The following is a 4,465-nucleotide window of genomic DNA, read 5'->3' as shown; positions in this document are numbered from 1 at the left end:
ACCCTCTCTTGCTCCTGCGTCTTCTCCGTGCGGCGGCTCCCGGATCCAGCTCTCGCTCTCAGTCTCTCTCGCTCCTGTGTGCGGCTCATGTGCTCCGGTACGGTGCTCTCGGTCCTGTGCGCGGCTGCCTCCGGTGCTCCCTGCTTCTTCTCCGGCTTGAGAGCTCCGGTACTCTCTGGTCCCTCCTCCCGGCGCGAGCGGATTCTTCTTCGGGTACCGGCAACTGGTGGCGGCGGTGATAGGCACGGCGAAGGCGTCGGGTAACCGGGCGCTGTTCGTGCCGGCAGAGGGGATGGATCTGCTCGCCCAAATGTTTCTGGAGCCGCCATACTACCCCAGCCTAGACGCCGTCAAGATGTTTCTAGCGGATTACTGGGTACAACAGATATCGTTGTTTTGCAGGATTTAAAATACTATGCAGGCATCGTAATTTCGTTGGGGCCTTTTGCCCTTTAGTGATAGAGCGATTCATTTCTATAAGCGATCATGTACTGGTGTTCTACGTAGATAGATGGATTCAGTTAGATAACAGTAAGATCTCTTTATCTCTGAGGATTTTTTGTGATGTCAGTTTTAGGTTTTTGTGCTAAATATGATTGTGTGTTTTGCGGGCTCGGGCCGGCCCGGTCTAATAAATGGGCCGTGCTATTCGGGCCAGCCCGGCACGGTCAGGCCTCCACCGTGCCGTGCTCGGGTAGCTGTCTGGGCCCGTCGGGCGGCACGGCACGACCCGGTTAAGTGATCGGGCTTAACCGTGCCGGGCTCAAACGGGCCGGGCCAAGTCGTGCTCGGGCTGGGCCGGGCCGTGCCGCCCGTTTGGACATCTATAGCCCCGCCGAAGGCACGGGACCCGCCGTCGAAGCCCCTGCGTCTTTGGCCATGGCGGCCCCTCCTTGGCTCCTACAGCGACCGCGTCCCCTGCTCCCTGCTCACGCCGACAGTGGCAACATCACTGGTGAGCATCAGATCGCTCACCTACCCTGCTTGGCCCTCGCGAGCGCCGGCTCCCTCACGGTCGCCCCTCCTCCGCAGCCGGCCCCTGGCGGCCACGGTCTCGGCCAACCCGCCGTGTACTTGCAAGCTGCGGCGACCACCATAGCCGCTGGTAACGCCACAAGCACGGCCTTGCTGCCGCTGCAGTGGGCGCGGGCGATCTCGCTGCGACACCCTCTCCCTCCGCCGCGGACCGGCCAGTAGGCCGCTCCTGCGCTTTGCAGCCCCTTGTCATCGCGCTAGCCATCTCCTAATTGCTCGCGCTGACGCCCCAGCAGGCCTCCTCTTCATGCTTCTCTCGTCGTCGGCGCCGTTAACATCCCTTGTCAGGTCCGGCGCAGGCCCTGCCCGGCTGGACCCACCCCACCGCCCACCCCCCTTCATCGCCTTCGCTGGATCCATCGCTGCCGCGGCCATCATGGATACACGCCCGCGCGCCTCCATGGATACACGAGGCTAGCGAAAACACCGCTTGCCATTTTTTCTGTGCAAGCACATGCCCACGAATGGGGAGGTCGCGCTTGCAACACCTTCATCATAGACTTTTTATGCTATTTATAATATTTGAAATTTGTATTTATAATGCTTTATTTCCCAAATATTCATACCAACAATTCTTACTAGTGAGAAATATGAGTAAGAAAAAAGAGACAAGCAGTAAGGACATTTATCTTATCATAACTATCTATTGGCTTCAAGATTGGAACACCCTCACCTAGTAGTTAGCCAGCTAATTCAGCTAGATGCTATGGAAACCATATATGGGTTTTAGGTACATCATACATGAACATCTAATCACGAAATCCTAAAGTTGACAGGGGTATGAGTTGACTGCACTTTGGATAGTGGACATTTGATATTTAAAATACAATTAAATACACTATAGTTCAGTTTTTCACAAGAGATGCATCTGCTAGAGACTAAAATTTTTTAGTGTGCTAAACTGAAGATCAATTGGCACATACCACTTTGTCACGCTCTTAGTGAAATGGATTGGCTTGTTTGCTGCGATAGACTGTGGGTCTACACTTGCTATCGTGAGAGTGTACATGTCCAAGAATCTTGGTAATTTAGAAGAAATAGTCAGGCCATTGCTGTTGAAAGAACCCTGAGAGAAAACCCACAAGTTAGCAAAGCTATAAACACCAAATTGTTAATAAGTACTAAATCAAACCAGAAGAGACATCTCAGAACTGTCAATAATAATTCTCCTTAATTCAAACAAGACAACCTACAAGTTAACTTACAACAATTCATCAGTAAATGAAAACCGTTGATCACAGAATTCAACACAATAGAAGCAAGAGTCGAGGCAAGGGCAACCCACTTTATTCCTTTGTAGGTTGTTCATAGACAAATTCCTGCAATATCTAACGGAAAGAACTAGGAAATAACGACCAACATATGATCCTTTTCACTAAAGACTGAAGGTGGTGACTTTGAATCTGGCGATAGTCTCATCCACACGAGATGGTTGATAATGAAAGATACATTTGCTTCCACAAGTTTCTATCACAGTCTGGCACATGGCACCATTGATATCAGCTTAGGATGAACATTTAGTTTCATAAACTAAATTCTTCCAAGGCAAAGCTAAGCAACTATGGTATATTATCCGAAACTACAATAGACAAAATGTAAGCCAGCGAAGGCCTTGTCTAACTCTAGGAATACCTGGTTGATGCTGCCATGAATGGAAAAAGATTCCTTCGTTTGTGTTACATACCATTTCAAATGAAAAATAGTGAAACTAAATCAACTTTTCAGAGGAGAGTAGACAGAGAAGCGTATTGTAGATACACATAATAAACGAAACTTAGAAATCATTTGTTTTAGTATTTGCTGACAACATGTGAGGTTATGTCTTACAAAATAGAATGGAGGGAGTAGTGCAGATGAAGACAGTGGTGGCAGACAATGCTTTAAAAGTTGGATGTTTAAAAAAATGGTACTGTAAAGGTTGTCTTCATGATAAATACATTATTATTGTTTATGCTCTATGTATATATAGATAAGAATAGTTGAAGTCATGACTAACTACATATGAGTAAAATTATTAGAAAAAAAGATAATGAGCTCTTACTTCTTTGTCAGCCAAAATAATATCGATGTGTAACACGAGCCCAATGTCTATGTTTCCATAGAATCCCCATTTCCTTGAAACTTGTACTTCATTTCCTGCTTTAACAAAAATGTTTGAACAAATTGATGTTAGATGCACTTGCATATGAAGATATTGTTTTGATAAAAAAACTTTTCATGACTAACAGTGAAGATTATTTTGAAAATTTGAAGTATATGAATTAAGGCATAGGTAGATGATCAATAGTTAAGAAGACCTTACCGCATATCGAGCTAAGAACAACACATCATATTTTATAACATAATGGGACAAGAATTGTGCAATTATTTGTAACAGCAGGTGCCTATATTATGTAAATAACAGACCAAAACTCTCTGATCTCACAGTAGGGGATGAAGTCGCTGTTGCAGGCTCAGGGGCTTCGGCCACGACCACCCCAAGGAGCGGACTAGCCACCATCGACCAAGCTCGACAAGCTTGTCTGCGCCACCCAAGTTCGTGCCTTCCATCTAGGCTTCGGGCTTCCATAGCGGCAGCGGAGTGGGATGCGACCTGCTCCCACCCGAACTCCTCAACGGGGAAGGCAATTAGCGGTTCATCGGCGGCAGCGGCGGGGGGAGTGGGGTCAGTCATCGCGAGCGAGGGGAGGACGATCATGAAGTGGGGGTGGAGATGACGGGTGAGGGCGGAGGCAATCTCGATCTCATGGGCGGGGGTGTGCTATCATCACACAACAATCTCGGGAGGGGGAGGGATGGATGGACGACCTACGTGATGATGGCATGCGGGGAGGGCGCAGGGCATTGCGGGGGAATGGCATCGATACGAGTTCTCTGGGGATGGGGCGCGGCGCGGACGCGAGAATGGCGAGAGGGGGTGGGGGCATGGTGAGGTTGTGGACGCCCACGATACGTACGTGAGGTGGGGGAGGTGGCTGGACGGTGCGGGGCATGGCGAACGCAGATTCGAAGAAGGGGTGTGGGGTGGAAGATGGGACGGCGGTCACGGACCTGTGCCGGGGCAGGGGCTGCGGGGCAGGGGTCACAGATGCGGGTGGGGCGAAGCAAATGTGTGCGCGGGGTTCGTGGCGGGAGGACGGGGACGGTGGCGGGGGCAAAGGGGGGAGCAATCTCGGGCGGCTCTCACGAGGGTGGAAATCTGGGGTGGGGACGCGGCCGTTGCGGGGGAGACGAAGGGGGCGGACGCAGACGGGTACGGGCGTGGAGGGGGGAGCGGGGGCACGGTGATGCCCTCGGTGGACGCCCTCGTTGCACTCTTAAGAGTAGTACAAATATATATTGGTTTGTTAAGTAAGACTCACATGGATACATATTAGTTATATACAATCTATATAAAGACTCTTATCCAGAGACCAACCCAGATTTTAAA

This window comes from Zea mays, chromosome 2 (genome assembly GCF_902167145.1).
Source record: "Zea mays cultivar B73 chromosome 2, Zm-B73-REFERENCE-NAM-5.0, whole genome shotgun sequence".
Taxonomy (NCBI): Eukaryota; Viridiplantae; Streptophyta; class Magnoliopsida; order Poales; family Poaceae; genus Zea; species Zea mays.
The sequence above is the reverse complement of the archived record's forward strand: the minus strand, read 5'-3'. Positions refer to the sequence as shown.